Here is a 16,591-nt window from a genome sequence, read left to right as displayed (position 1 = left end):
AATTCCCATGATGTCGAGTATTTTCCAATCATTCAGTCCCTAATTTATATTTAGTTGCCAGCACATACTGATTTCTATTACTCTGGGGATTAACTCTCCCTTCTGGTAGTCGCGTTGGAGTCACGAACTTATTTCTCGAAATGAGGATATAACCTTATGGCTTAAAGTCTTTTGTTGTCTTAAGGCCCGTCACCTTTCGTCTCTTTCTTCATTTGACTATAGGTTCTGTAACACTCTAGAGTTTTCATCCATGTATCACACCTTATTCATAATTCTTCCTTATCTCTTTTCTCATTACTTATTTCTGCATATCCATTTTCTTGTGAAAACTTCAATATGACATTCTTTCGCTTTTAGCTTTCCTTTGCTCCATCCAGGGGCTCTTCAAGGCTTATCCCTTCAAGGTAATATTTATCCCTTCAAGGCTTATGGTTCATGTCTTTGTAGTACTCATATCTGGCTGCACTATTTTAGAGTGCACCATCTAGGTGTCTCATAAAGAGATTTATTAGCACATTTGTAATATTCTTCAAAAATGTCAACTGGCGCAATCATCCATCATGTCTTCTTATACTACTTTTGTTAACCCCCGTAGAGCATATATGGAATGAGTGCGACCATTTGTATATACCTCTGTTACTATTGAATATTGCTCAAAAAGCTTATGTTCCTCTGCCTCAATTATAAACGCTATTAACCTTCATTAACTGGGTACCTCGTACCCTTTTTCACCTTGCTCCTTTTACTTGTTGCACCTTGTATTTATCTTCTTAGTCTCTCAGTGTCTTTCACCATAAAGATGGATAGGCATTCTTGCCTTAAGGCTTCTTATTAGGAAGCTTACACCATTCAGTATACCCATGATCGGCTAAAGACCTCATATTTACCTATCATAGGCATCATACAAAAATTCAGTTCCTCTGACTCAGCTCTTCCACAACTATCTCTTTTTCCAACCTTCTTTTCGGATGTAGGCATCGTCTTATTACGAATAAAATAGAATTTCGGAATTTGAATTCTTAAAAGTGAGCTCTACCACACGATCTAGATTAAGACGAAAGAGTGACAATCCTAAATGCCTTGTAGCCTCCCGCTTATAGGTGTGGTACACGACACAGCCATAAAACAAGACTCTACTAGACACGACTTGTAGACTCCCTAGGACAGAACTGCTCTGATACCACTTTTATCACGACCCAAACCGATGGGCCGTGACGGGTACGCGGTACCTTACTCAACCGAGTACCAATGTAACGTATCTTTCTTATTACATCATCACATACACGTGACATACGGGCCTAATAGGCCAACATGATCATTTATTAATTCGAAACATCGGCCGACAAGGACGTACAATCTTTCACATACACGACATATGTCTATAAGCCTCTAAGAGTACATAAATGTCATAAAGGTCGGGACAGAGTTCCGCCATACAAAACAATACACGTCAAAATCATACTAACCAAACACGCAACTCCGATGCAAGTGGAGCACACCAACATATTCGGCTGAGCTGATAGCCTACTTAGAGGGCTCTCGACCTGTCTGTTTGGACCTGCGGGCATGAAACGCAGTGTCCCCAAGCTAAAAGGGACGTCAGTACGGAATAATGTACCGAGTATGTAAGGCAATATACTGAAAGCTGAAAACTGAACTGTTAATATAATAACTACAAGTAGCTGGAAGTCAAAGATAATCTGAAGATATGCTTACCTGCTGATACTGACTTAATTTTCTTAATATAGTAAGTAAAATAGCTGTCCGGCCCTATAAGGCTCGGTATATATATATATATATATATATATATATATATATATATATAACTACTCTGCCATAGTAGGCTCGCTCATAGACGCTCGGCCATATTAGGCTCTCTATCTCGACCAACTGCGCTCGTTCATAAGCGCTCGGCCACAGTAGGCTCGGTATATATATAACTGCTCTGCCGTAGTAGGCTCGCTCATAGGCGCTCGGCCATACTAGGCTCTATGTCTCGACCAACTGGGCTCGCTCATAAGCGATCGGCCACAGCAGGGTCGGTATATAACTTACCGTCTGATCAGAGGTTGCCTAATAGGGGCCTGCCCATCGATTATAGCTCGATGGTAATGAAAATACTTTAATACTGTATATATAAATTCTCTGCTCTCTTGACAAGAAGAAGGAAATACTCAATTGATTATGCAGTCTCGATAAGAAGAATATGGTAACATACAAAACTAGAAAAATATATGTAATTTGCAAGACTAGAAAAATATATATAAATTTCGGGATATGAATTTTTCTTTATGCCTCGTTATCAAAATTAATTACGAGATCATACTAAGATGAAGGAAAAGCTTAGCCTTAACATACCTGGAGTAGGAAAAATTCGTATGATATCCTTGAAAAAAGTTACATCGTACTTTGTTAGAACCGTAAAATTCCTCCGTTGCTAAAATTCAAAAAACACTCGTGGATTTCTTGAAATTAGAATGAACTAGGCTTGGTGTTGAAATTTTTGGACGAATTAATCTGATTAGAATGAAGCTTGGATGAAATTGCTTCAAAGTTCTTGGTTTTGAAATGGAACGTTTATGCTTCTGAAATTGAAACTTTGCTATGAATTTGCTTTTGCCTAACGTCTTTGGCTTCTAAGCTAAAGGCTAAATTTTGGTCTTTTAAAGCCTTTACAAGGCATCCTTTCTAATGTTATGGATAAGATTTGAGAATCTTATCAAACTTATGTTATGACCATATTAGCCATGTGGCAAATTGATTACTTAGTCATTTCCCAAATTTTGTGATTTCTTGCCACGTGGGGTGGGGTGGGGTGGGGTGGGATAATTTGTTAATTAATTTTTTTTATCCACTTATTAGTTAACTAGATAATGTCCTGTTACCCGGTAATTAATTAACTACCCGCAAAATTAAGAATATTCCCACTTACTTGAAATATTACTCACTTTTCACATACCTTATATGCCTTACTATTATGGTCATGTGGTACCTTGTATGGTACTAGTCCATAAATACCGAGTATTCTATCTTGAGCCGTATTTTATCCTAAAATACCAAATTTCAACGAAATTTATTTTCTTCTACTTGCTTCCCCTCTCACCTTCACGAATTTATTCATCACTTACAATCCTTATAATCTCCAAATAATCTTTTCGTGGGACTGATGTCAATTACCTTACCAAAAATTCAACGTAAAATACTACAGGGTGAAACACTATCGTAACTTATTACTGCGAAGCTTAACATCACCGTAATGTAATATTGTTGGGTACAACACTGTCGTAACTTAATACTGCAGGACGTAACATCAATCGTAATATATTACTGCAGAGCATAACATCGACGTAATACTGTGGGGCGTAACATGCCACCTGAAGCACCGTGAGAAGCCTGAAGTGCTGACTGAAAAGGCCTAGGAGGATGGCCTCTACCATACGAATCCCTGCCTCCAGACGTGGCGCTACTGTATCTGCCTAATTGACGAGGCCTCTTGTGAGACCCCTGACCACCTCCCTTGCGATAGAACCATCTCAACTCTCCTGGCCATATTGGCCGCCTCCTGAAATGAAATCTCACTCCTCGTCTCCTTTGCCATCTGAAGTCAAATAAGCTGGATGAGTCCATCAATGAACCTCCTCACTCTCTCTCTCTCTTAGTGGGAAGTATAAGTAGAGCATGACGGGCCAAATCAATAAACCTGGTCTCGTACTGAGTAACAGTCATAAAACCCTGCTGGAGATGCTCAAACTGCCTTTAATAGATCTCCCTCTGAGTGACGGGAAGAAACTTCTCCAAAAATAGCTGAGAAAACGGATCCCAAGTCAAAGCTGATGACCCGGCTGGTCTAGCCGAACAAGAATCTCTCCACCAAGACTTGGCGGATCCAAATAAGTGAAAAGTAGCAAAGTCGACCCTATTGGTCTCCACTATCCCCATGTTCCTGAGAACCTCATGACAGCTGTCTAAATAATCCTGGGGATCCTCAGAAGATGCACCGCTGAAAGTAGTAGTGAAGAGCATGGTGAATCTGTCCAATCTACAGAAGGCATCGGCAGACATAGCTGCTCCATCACCGGTCTGAGCTACCACACCCGGCTGAACTGCTCCAACTGGCTGAGCTGCTGGAGTCTGAAACTTGGGAGCCATCTACTCCGAAGTGCGAGTAGCGGGTGTTGGCCCAAGAACAGGTGAAGTTTTGAAGATTGACAAAAGAACTCAGACGTGGACCAGGTCCCTCTTGTGAAGCACAGTCATGATCAACCTATACATGTGAGATGCACGTGAAGGAGATAAATCTAACTGATCAAGAAGCAATATCTCCAGATCTGATTGAAAAGATAGCATATTGGATAAGGAGAGAAAGACTCCTTACATGAAGAGAACACAGTTTAGGAAGAAGATAGTGTTAGAGTTTGAGATCACCATGAACTCTTCTACGATAGAAGAGTAGCAATTGAATCCCAGTCAAACTCTGATTACTAATATATTAAATGTCAGTGTTGTTCTCTTTTACAGGCAATGCACATAAGCAGAAGTTAAACTAAAATTGAGAGCTAAAGAGCAAGGCGATTTTGCAAGCAATTTATGTGTGATTTGAGTGTGCAATCCTGAAGCTACTTGAACGAGATAGAAGAATCATTTCGATGTGTCTATCTTTTATTCTAGTTCAATTATAGTAGGTGATTTTACATTAAACCTTTCAGCTTTCATAGAAGCAATTGTATTAGGTAGCTAGAGTGTTTAAGTTAAGAGTTAACTTAAGTTGTCGCAACAGTTGAGGCTGTGTGCCATAACGGGATTAGGGTTAATCCATAGGTTTACAAAGAGTTTTGTAAATGATGTTTTGGCTCAGTGATATTAGTGGAAGTTTGGGAAAATCCTACCGAGTAGTAGGTCGTGGTTTTTTTACCTTTTGAGCCAGGTGTTCTCAATGTAAAAATCACTGTGTTCTTTATTTTCTATATTTATTATTCCGTAAACAGTAGTAGTTGGAACACCTAGAAGAACCAGGTCCTTCTATTGTTCAGTTAAGCGAAAATTGGGTACCACACAAATCACCCTCCCCCCCTCTTGTGTGGTATTAACGCTTAAAACATCAATTGGTATCAGAGCGAGTTATCCTTGAAGAGGTTAACACCTTAGGAAAAGATCAAGATGAGTGCACCACCTGGAAACTGGGAAAGAAAATCCACTGCTAAGCCTCCACTTTTTAATGGTCAGTACTATTCTTGGTGGAAGAACAGGATGAGAGATCATATCATAGGAGAAGACTATGGACTCTGGGACATAGTCACTGATGGTCCCCTGGCGACTATAAAAAGAATGTTGAAAGAGTGGATGTGCTAAAGACAAGAGCTGACTGCACTGCTGAAGACTTGAAGAAATGGGAGAAGAATGCCAAGGCCAAGAAATGGCTTATGTGTGGACTGGGTCTAGACGAGTACATCATGATTTAAAGCTGTACCACTGCCAAGGTGATGTGGGACACTTTACAAGTGGCTCATGAAGAAACTCCTCAAGTGAAGAGATCAAGAGGAACACTTCTATATTCTCAATATGAGAATTTCACTATGAAGGAAGGAGAAACTATCCAGGAGATGTACACAAGGTTCACAACACTAAAAAATGAACTTAAATCTCTTGGGAGAATTATCCTTGAAGAAGACAAGGTTGAGAAAATCTTTACAAGGGACTTACCAGTGACTTGGGAAAGCAAAATCACTGCTATTCAAGAATCAAAGAACATTGCTACTCTCAAGTTGGATGAACTGATTGGAAACCTCACTGCCTATGAATTGAGAAGGAAAACCATGTAAATGATTCACCCAGGAAGGAGAGGAGACTGGCTCTCAGAATAGTTGAAGGTGCAGATCTGGAGGATGATGAAATGGCCATGATCACAAGGGATTTCAAAAAGTACCTAATGAGAGGAAAGGGTTCTTCAAGAGGTACAACCTTCAACAAACCAAGGGCTCCTGAGAAACAGACCAACGAGGGTTGTTACTAATATGGCAAGACTGATCACATGATCAAGAACTATCCTCAGTGGGAAATTGGATGGAAGAAGGAAAGGGCTGAACAAAGGAATACGAAGAAGGAACAGGTTCAACCCAAAAGGAACAAAGGATCAACAAAGGATATGGTTGCTGCTTGGGGAGAAACATAAGATGAGGATTCAGAAGATGAAGCTGGAGATGAACAAGCACTTATGGCCATCGGAGAATCAGAGAATGAACAAGAGGTAAGTGTCCATTATCTCAAAGACAAGATTAAATTTCTGTCTAAAGAAAGGTTGTCTGAACTATTGCTGGACTTCATCGATGAGTCTGAAATAATTAACAATGAGAAGGAAGAGCTATCTAGGGAGTGTGTGATCTTAAAAGCCAAGTGCAAAAATGTAGAATCTAGGGCTAATGAGAGTGACAGTAAAAATGTTGAGTTGAAGAACCAGGTTCTTGAACATGACACTAGTGTCCTAGAACTTACGTCTGATAATTTAAAACTAAAATTAGGAACATGTAAGAAGAAAGTTGATCACACACATCTCACCTTAGAAGAAAACCTAGGAAAAATGAAGGATGAGTTGTACAAGAATGATGAGCAGATAAGAGTCTTGAAAGAAGACCTAGGGAAGGTAAAGCATGAACTAGACAGAACATGCAAATGGAATAAGGCTTCTGGTGCACTATCCTGGCTACAAGAACATCACAGTAGCAACAAGAGAGGACTTGGCTATGGGGCACAAGCACCTAAGTGGGACCCCAAAAGCAAGTACCTCACTCTTCCTAAAAACAAAATCTGCACACACTGTGGCAAGACTGGTCATTACAAAAATGAATGTAGTGCAAAAGGAAAGGCCAGTAAAAAGAACAAAGCTTTTATTCAAGAAAAAATAGGCTGCCTGGGTGGGCTAAAAGAAATTTTATTTATCCCTTTGCCTATAGAAAGGGACACATACTAGTTTGGGTTCCTAAGACTAACCCCTGATTTCTTTTTGCAGGTCCAAGTGAAGGGAAGTAGCCAAATATGGTACATGGATAGTGGCTGCTCAAAACATATGACTGGAAGCAAGAACTAGTTCCTTTCACTCGAGGACTTAAAAGGAGGTAATGTCTCCTTTGGAAATGGGAAGAAAGGTGAGATTATTGGGGTTGGAAAGGTAGGTAAGATAGGCTCACACTCCATTGAGAATGTCTACTTGATAGATGGCTTGAAATATAGCCTAATCAGTGTATCATAACTGTGTGACAGAGGGAACCTTGTAGCATTTACCTCTACCAAATGCTTTGTGATTAACCTTACCACTGACAAGATTGTTTTGCAGGGAAAAAGAGTTAACAATATTTACATTGTAGATTTGTCCACTCTTTCAGAAAATGAACTCACTTACTTGAGTGTGTTGGACAATGATCCCCTCCTGTGGCACAAAAGACTTGGTCATGCAAGTCTGAGTCAACTCAACAAATTAGTCTCCCAAGGACTTGGTGATAGGGTTACCTAACATCAAGTTCAAGGAAGACAAAGTTTGTGAGGCCAATGCAAGGGGGAAGCATGTAAGATCATCCTTTAAAAGCAAGAAATTGGTAAGCACGACCAGGATGTTGGAACTGGTTTATATGGATCTCTGTGGTCCAATGAGAACATTGAGCAGATGTGGTAGGAAATATGTGATGGTACTTGTTGATGATTATTCTAGGTTTACCTGGGTACTATTCTTAACATCTAAGGATAAAATATTTGATATGTGTGTGCGGTGAAATCAGGGGGGGCAATTTCTCCGTGACAAAATGCTTCGGAGGGTGATCCTGGAGGCCTGGGATCTCGAGCCGGTCACTCCCCTCGAGATCTGTCGATGCCCAGGCAAGGATAATACCGACCAAAGCCCTGACGAACGCGGGATCTCCCGAAGAATGCATCAGGGGTTGATCAGGTCTATTTGAGCAGCTCAACATCGGCCCATGCATACGTTATAAAGCTAGTTGGTTGTCCCATCCTATTTCCTTTATCAGGCAACGTACCTTGTACTAAGTTTGGGCTCCCCCCTCCTATAAAAGGGGAGTCACTAACACCCTGTAAAGAGATATCCAACTATTCTACTCAAGTGAAATAATATCTCTCTCTCTCTTCTTTATAATTTGCTTGCTCTCATTGGCCTGAGGCCAGTTTAATATTTATCGCTTTCTTACTTGTTCTTCATTATATCACTTGGTATTGGCCATAAAAAGCCTTGTTTAATCGTATCTTAACTGTTAGCCCATTCCACACTGCCCACGATAGCTCGAGCTCAACCCAGACGTCGACCTAGAGGTCCCTCATCGACCAGTCCTACACCCGGGCAGCCGACCTATTGGTTCGATCATTGCCTCGTTTTAGCTTACATTTCATCATTGAACTTCATCTTCCCAGCATCATCTGCTCTAACAACTAGCATAAAAATAGATCACATATTTTTAGAATCCCATTTACAAATTGAATTGTTGTTACATTTTTCACAGAAAATAGTTTAGCCAGGTCAAAATGTCTGGCTCGGTAAACAGAGTCGAGAATGACAACCTCGAAAACCATGGGGAAAATGGCGTGGCTGTCCTGGCCGCTGGAGCGCCACCACAGAATCCCGATAACGTGCCCGAACCGATTCTAGTAGACGCGGATTCGCAGGAGGCACAACAAGTCGATGAAACTTCTCTCACCGACAGGAGCATAGGGCACAACGACCGACAGGAAGCTCAAAAAACCCCGGCCCGGGAAGAACATGAAGTTAGTCTTCATGTTATTTTTGAAATGTTGTAGGCACAACAATTAGCCATTGCTCAGTTACAAAGTCGTCCAAAGACTCCCAGCACAGCATCACCGGATACAGCTCCCCCCGCCGAGCAAGTGCTCGAAAGGTCAAGCAATAACGGGTCCGTGGCCGACCTGCCATAGTAAAGATGCTCGAGGACCTCACCAAAAGGATCGAATCGGGTGAGAAAATGATTGCAGCCAATGATAAAAAGGCCGAGACCTACAACTCTAGGGCCGATCAGATACCGAGTGCGCCCCCGATCCTAAAGGGTTTGGATTCAAAGAAGTTCATACAGAGGCCGTTCCCCGAGGAGGCGGCCTCGAAGCCCATCCCAAAAAAGTTAAGAATGTTAGAGGTCCAGAACCGGTATCAGTCAAAGATCAGAGCCAAGGATGACCAGTTGGGAGCCCCTTCGTGCTCAGTATACCTAAATAGACTCCTGGCAAAGGAATCGAAAACAAACAAAGAAAGGTACCAGTCGTAATGATTGCGCCCCACCTATCGAACTACAATTTCAGCGTCGATGTGTCAAACATCGTGTTCGCTATCAGTAAGATCAGAGACGCCAAGTGGCCCAAACCGATACATTCGGATCCTTCGCAGAGGAATTACAACTTAGTATCCGAGTTCCACAATACGCACGGCCATGGGACCGAGGATTGCCATCAACTACGAGAGGAGGTGGCTCGACTGCTCAACAAAGGACACCTTCGGGAATTCCTTAGCAATCGGGCCAAAAACTAGTTACGAGAAAGGGAGGAAACCAAGAAAAACGAGGCAAACGAGTCGCAGCATGTCATCCACATGATCTTGGGGGGGGGGGGGGGGGGGGCGCCGATGCCCCTTAGGAACCCGTGATGAGGAGAACAAAAATATCCATCACCAGAGAAAAACGGACTCGGGGATATATCCCCGAAGATGCGCTCACGTTCAACGAAGAGGACACCGAGGCCCTGTCTCAACCCCATAACGATGCACTGGTCTTTTCCTTCGTTGTAAATTCTTTTCAGATAAAACGTGTACTCGTGGATCCAGCTAGCTCGGCCAATGTTGTTAGGTCAAGGGTGATATAACAACTAGGACTGCTCGACCGGATCGTGCCCGCCACTCGGGTCCACAGTGGATTCAACATGGCGAGCGAAACGACGAAAGGAGAAATCGTCCTTCCGGTTACCGTGGCCGGCATGGCCCAAGACACCAAATTCTATGTCATTGAGGGAGACATGAGGTATAATGCCTTATTTGGGCGGCCGTGGATACACTGCATGAGAGCAGTACCATCCACCCTTCACCAGATGATAAAATTCCCAACAAAGGACGGGATCAAGACCGTCTATGGGGAACAATACGCAACAAGGGAAAAATGAAACAGATAGAGGATATTGGGATCGAATGGAGAAGAGTTGTTTTCTGTGATAAGGGTTGAAAGAAAATGGGTAGTTAATAACAGTCAATGTTGTCCAAGTTGAAATCAAAGTTATCTTGGCAAGTGTAGAAGCAGCCGCCCTCAAGGTCAAGGCCACAAACTAACCACCATATTTAAACTCACAAGTTTTCTTTGTTTGAAACAGGAACAAAGCAGTGCAAGCAAGTGGGTTAAAAAAAAAAAGAAGAAGAAGAGAAGAATCGACAAAGGAAAGTTTCTCAAATCTTTGCCTTTACCTGTCTTGCTAGTGTGCATAAAATGTTGCCATTTCTCTTCACATTTTTCCTCCTAGGATAAAAAGTCCTAGTCTGATGGATTTTCCTCCCAGTCAAATCTTAGTCTGATGAATTTTTCTCCTAAGATAGAAAACCTAGTCTGATGAACTTTCTCCTAGGATCAAAATCTTAGTCTGATGAATATTTCTCCTAAGATAAGAGACCTAGTCTGATGAATTTTCTCCTAGGATCAAAATCTTAGTCTGACGAATCTTTCTCCTAAGATAAGAAACCTAGTCTGATGAATCTTTCTCCATGGATAAAAATCTTAGTTTGATGAATCTTTCTCCTAAGATAAGAGACCTAGTCTGATGAATTTTTTCCTAGGATCGAAATCTTAGTCTGATGAATTTTTCTCCTAAGATAACAAAAAGAGTCCTAGTCAGATGAATTTTCTCCTAGGATCAAATCTTAGTCTGATGAATCTTTCTCCTAAGATAGAAAACCTAGTCTGATGAATTTTCTCCTAGGATCAAAATCTTACTCTGATGAATCTTTCTCCAAAGATAAGATACCTAGTCTGATGAATTTTCTCCGACGATCGAAATCTTAGTCTGATGAATTTTTCTCCTATGATAGAAGACCTAGTCTGACGAATTGTCTCCTAGGATAGATTTTTAGTTTTCCTAAGTTATTAATCTTTATTTTTCTTGAAATCAGGGGTCCCGCTTGGAGGATTAGTGTCAGTTTTTACTTTAGTCAAGCTTAGTTTATAGTTTTCCGCAAGCTCAATCATAAATCTAGTAGACTCACTTCCTAGTCTGGGTCGTTCAAGTTCTATTCTTAGCAGACGCACTTGCTAGTCAAATATTCTTGGTTTGAATTACAGGAGGCGCACATCCTAGTCGAGTATTTAGCTTACTCGCATAATTGCATCAGTAGCATAGGTGATTTACAGTTATTGCTAATAACTCACAAATCTTCCTAGTGCAAACTGGAGCAGAAAATTTTGTTTGTTTTGTTGTTTTGATTGCAGGCACCTACCTGGAGAACGAGGAAAGATATTTCAGAGTTCATTTTAGAGTCATTTCAAGTTTCAAGTCAGTAGCAGGCACCCGCCTGGAGAACGAGGGAAGTCATTTCAGAATTCAATTCAAGTTAGAAGCAGCAAAAGCTCGGGGCAAGAATGTGAGTCAATAGTCCGAGGTGACTAACAGAAATAGTCTCAATCAAAAAAAAAGGAAAATAAAGGAAGTGAATCCAAAATGCAGAAGCTAAGACAAGAGGTGGACTGCTCAAGACATGACTAAAGTCACAAGCATGGTGTGTCCGGTCTTGATCCGAAAAGCTGAAGAAGAATGAACTAGTACCTGCAACTAGCAAGCGTCAAGGTTCAAATCTAAAGTCTGCATGAAGAACCATTCAAGACTCATGATCAAGCTTCAGAAGACTTATAGATAGGAATCTTGTAACTCATAGTTGACAGGCTTAGGTAGTATTTTTCAGTTTTGATTTTGAAATAATAATAGGACCGCGGACCGGAACCTTGACGGAACGGCACCTCGACCGGCTCTCCACCTCAGTATACTCCACGTGGCCCGATTCCTTTATTGCCAAGGGTATGTAGGCAGCTCAAATACCAGGGCTCGGTCACATTCTTTTCCTTTCTCTTAGTTTTTGGTCTCTCTAATTAAGGGTCGAGTCAGAAAACCTGTCTTTTCGTTCTTTGTTTGAAAATACTTCGTATTTCCAGGCAAAGAGGGGCAGCTGTAGACATGTGATTTTTGACCCTCCCCAAGATTTTACATATTTTAGCACTTAAATACTTAGTTTAGGCCTAAAATATTTATTTCAACTAATTTTGACTCTTTTACATTATTTTTATCACAAAATTGAAAAATAAAAAAAAATAGTTCCATATTTCTCTATTTAATTCACGTGGTAGGTATTTCTAGAAGGATATGTTGCTTTGAACCTATTTTATTTTAATATAATCTTTGAAAATACATAAAATAGATTCAACTTTAATTTTTATTTCTATTTTAAATATAATAGTTTATTATAATAATCTCAAGTTTAATTTTTGTTTTACTTGTATTTTGTTATAAAAATTTTTAGAAGTAGATTAAATTTTTAGCCTTTTCTTAGCCCAATTTTATAGAATTTTTAGTCCAAGTTAAATTCTTGCAAGGAGATGGCCCAATTTTAGCAAGCCCAAATCTTCCCAACCCATGACCCACGACCAAAAACCCATCCAAACCCATCAGATTTTCTTTCTTTTTGAACTAAAAACTAGACCCTTCTTGAAAAGGGGGATCAGCTAATAGTGAGAAAACTAACCCTAAAAAACCTTGAAAAGAGGAGAACCTTGAACAAACCCTATAGAGACCGTATGAGCAGCCACCGCCGGACAACCCCTACCCCCTTCAAACCGCCGCCGCCTCTGCTGCCGTGATCCCATTCCAGACCACCATGTTTACCGTAAAAATAGTAACAACAATTAAATTTGTTAATGGAATTCTAAAATACGTGATCTATACCCGAGCTAGTTTGTAAGGGTGATTAGTGCTAAACATGGAATCAAATAGTAAAGATCGAGCTAGTCAAAACAATAATCAAACCGGTAAAGGATGTTCCCGGGCTTAGGACAAGCCAATAGATACCTCGGGGCCAGACCTCGAGCCTACCTCGGGCCTATCGAGGGTATTCTAGAAGGGAATAACAGATAAATATACAAGTAAGTAAGGCTTTATATGATCAGGTTTGAGCAAAATGTTTGAAGAACAGATTAAGAAACAATAAAATGCTGAAGATGATATCGAGATATAATAGGCAAATCAAGAGAATAGCTATCGATGAATACGCCTTAAAACCAGAGAGGAATTTAGAGAAAAACAGAGAGAGAATATTATTGCTTTCTTTGTAAGGCCAACAGGAGATATCTTACAAGGTGTTGGTGACCCTTCTTTTATAAGAAAAAAGGGGGCGTCCAAACTTAATATAATAAACAAATACAATAAAAGAACGATATATGACAGCCTGCATTTCTTCATAGGAGAACTGGCGTCGAGCCGTTTGGAGAAGTCTCGCGGGCCCCAGTCGTATCTCTCGGGGAATATCTTCTCCCATCAGGGTCTTAATCGATGCTCGATCTGGGTAAAGTATCGGCTAGGTCTCGAGGGGGAACCGAACCGAGGTCCCGTGCCTTCGAGATTTGCTCTTCGAAGCACTATGTTGAGGAAAATTGGTCTCCCGATTTCCCCGCATAGAGATAGTCTTCGCGTTTCATAGAGGGAAGTGATAAGAAATGTGTTTGACGCTCCTCCTCGAGGTCCTGAACATGCCATTATGCCGATGGCTCAGCCTTTCTCCACAGAAATCGAGGCGTTTTTTCTTCCCGCTTCTTTAGAACCTTTTGGAAATGTTATGATCCCTCATTTTTGGGGCCGCATCGTCGTCGTTGCCACTCTATGCCGCCAATTTGTCGCTATCGTTTCATCTTCTATGAACGCATTAATTTTGCCTGTCATTACGCTTTTCGAGGGAGATAATGGCGCCATCGGTTACTTTGTTCTTTTCCCCTATATATATGGGGCTCCCTTGCGATTAGTTCTTCGTTCAGGAGGCCTCCTTCGATACATGCTTTTCTCGCTTTCCTCGCCACTTTTCCGGCCTTTATTGCTCTGCAATGTTTGGGGCCTATGGCCTTAAGATCTTTCGTCGGTCAAGCCATGGGTCAACCCTCGATCTTTCCTGGGCGGTATGGGCTTGTCCTACTGTGATGTTGTTATTGCTGGCTTGGTATAGCGACATAGGAGGTCGGTGTCCTCTGATCTAGAGAAAGATTTCGGATTATCCACCATTGCTCAATAGGGGGCTCGGATTATACACTACTGCTCACCCTCTTTCCTCTGCCCAGCGTGTTGCATCCCCTTTGGATTCCGGGGGGTGTGGTGATTGGCTCCACTCTCCGTTGCATTCCGGGCCGAGGTGACATCTCGAGAAGTGGCTTTGGGGGAAATATGCAGGCGGAGTCCGCGCTAGCCGAATTTTTCACCCTGCCACTTCTCGCCTTCCTCTGGTATTCCCTCGTCATTTTGCTCTTCTCCCAGCTTCCTTTTCAAGATGCCATTTCGGGAAGATAGGGATGAGATCCTAGCGGGGGCTGGATTTGGAAGATATTGTCTTTGAGGTCATATGACCGGAAGGATGACTTCGGAAGCGCTACACGTAGGATGCTCTCTTTTGGACTTGTATGTTGTCTGTATTCTCTCCCTTTTTCTTCTTTTGTGAAAGAAGCTTTTGTAATCATGTAAAACGCAATTGTATATAAGGATGTATATGAATATAAATATGTTTTTTACTAGTTTTCTGCTTTCAATCCCTGCCCTTTTCCGATATATCCTTATGTCTGTTCAAAGCCTTGGTTTGTTGTCGACCGCTGATGAAGCATTTTCCCGAACCCCGTGTTGGTCGATATGGCTTTCATCGAACCCGATAATCAAGCTTCCGACCGAGCTTAAGTCAACCCGACATATTCAGGCCGTCGACTCCCTCGTATTACGTGGAGATAGTTGACGACATCTTGGGTTCCTCGGGAGAGGCATTGAGAGGTGATCATATAGGGGGGGGGTCCCTTCCGGACCATAGATAATTCTCCGGAATGTGTTTTAATTTACTTCGGAGATTCGCCCATGCGGGGGCGCTACTTTGATTATGTTTGGAGCTTTCGATAAATGTAAAACAGCCTTGTTTCTTTCCGAGAGACCGGTGCTATGATGGTCTCCCAAGTTATGCTTAATTCCGAGGCCTCTCGGGGTAATGCCCAAAATGTAGGTCATCTTTGGGTACCCCAGAGACTTTACCGATCTGGGAGTGGATGATCCTCCCAGGCCGCTTGAGATATATTTTTGCTTCCTTCTTGGCGTTTGTTTGCTCTTGCGCCCTTCGGGGCTTTTGGGGACGATACCTCTGATGGAGGTCATCCTCGGGTGCATTGGTGAGCCTTGTTGATGTGGGTAACTCCTTCAGAGAGCGTAAGGTTGGCTCTCGGCGTCTACTCCTACGGAGTGGAAGTCACGAACTCGGGCGTATGTCTTGTGTCGGCGTTGGTGCTTTGGGGCTCATCGGGGCCCCTTTCTTTGGGGAAGGCGTGTACTGGACTTCGGGCGAGTCATCCCCTCCGGCGTTGGCCGCTGACGTTGTTCCCCGAAACCTTCTTTACTTGTTTAGGGGGATAAGGAGATGTCCTGCAGGGGTGTATCTCGTGTTTTCCTTCTTGTGCTTGAAGCTCCTTTTTGTGGACTTGCGATGGCCTTAGATCCGGGCTGGTTCTTTTGGGACCTGAGCCTTGGATAATCTCGGGCCTGATCTTCGAGGTTCTTCTCAACTTGTCCTGCGAGAATGCCCCGGTTCAGGTGAATGTGATCGAGAGACCTGAGTCTGGACTTTCGAAGGTCAGGGCCGGGGTAATCGACGCAGAAGCTGTGTTAAGCCGACCCAGGGCTGATCGACAGATGGAGACTTTGTACGAAGGAAGCTACTGCCATTCAGTCCGAGTAGAGTCGAGCCCTCGATCGCGAAAAGAGGGTCGAAGAACATGTTTGTTGTTTGAACCTGGAGGGTGGTGTTTGAGGAAGCTGGAGCAAGGGCCTTGACCTTTCAGAGGAGTTGGCCTGCGCCAAGATGGATGAAGGCGATGTTTGGCCAATCCTTGTGGACGCTGCAGAGGGCGTTTTTCGATGAAAAATAGAGGTTCCGTCGTTTCTTAATCTTGTTTCTGGCGCGCGGGGCGTGCCTGTAGGCGGAGAATGTTTTTGCATGTAATATAAGAAGAAATTTTAAGGCTTTTGTTCCTTTTGTACCTTTTTCCTGTCGCTGCTCTCGACCGTACAGATTGGTTTTGGAGGTAGTCTCCGAGTCGTACCATGGCTCGAGCTTGGGTAGGTCCTTCGGCTCCCATCTGCCTTTATAGGCGGAAGGCGGTGATCCTTCGTGCTTCTAGGCCGAAGCAATTTTGTGGGTGCATGTTCCGGGGATTTGCCTTTTTCTGCCGATGGCGTATTGATAGCGCCGCTTGGGTTGTCTCTTCAGGCGTATCCGCTGTTGAATTATTCTCGGGTTCCGCCTCCGGGTGTCTCGAGACACATCAGGCAAAGCGGG

The sequence above is a fragment of the Nicotiana attenuata genome, unplaced genomic scaffold, assembly GCF_001879085.1.
Source record: "Nicotiana attenuata strain UT unplaced genomic scaffold, NIATTr2, whole genome shotgun sequence".
Lineage (NCBI taxonomy): Eukaryota > Viridiplantae > Streptophyta > Magnoliopsida > Solanales > Solanaceae > Nicotiana > Nicotiana attenuata.
This window is presented reverse-complemented; position numbering follows the sequence as displayed.